Genomic DNA, 341 nt, shown 5'->3' with positions numbered 1-341 from the left:
AATGTGCCTTGGAAGCTAGGAAGGCAAGATTTTGTCTCTTGTATTTCGGATATATTGTCAGGAGGGACCAGTCCCTAAAGAAAGATTTCATGTTTGGTAAAGTGGATTGTTGGAGAAAAACAGGAAGACCCCCAAGAGATAGATTAGCACAGTGGTAGCAGGAATGGGCTCAGGTTTAGCAACAATTGTAAGGTTGGTGTGGGACCAGGCAGTGTTGATTCTGTAGTGCTATGAGTCAGTGATGATTTTTTTGCACCTAACAACAATAACAACAATAAATATAACGCAATCCCAATCCAGATTCCAACATTATTCTTTAAAGAGATGAAAAACTGATCACT

Source organism: Chrysochloris asiatica, unplaced genomic scaffold (genome assembly GCF_000296735.1).
Source record: "Chrysochloris asiatica unplaced genomic scaffold, ChrAsi1.0 scaffold00274, whole genome shotgun sequence".
Lineage (NCBI taxonomy): Eukaryota > Metazoa > Chordata > Mammalia > Afrosoricida > Chrysochloridae > Chrysochloris > Chrysochloris asiatica.
The sequence above is the reverse complement of the archived record's forward strand: the minus strand, read 5'-3'. Positions refer to the sequence as shown.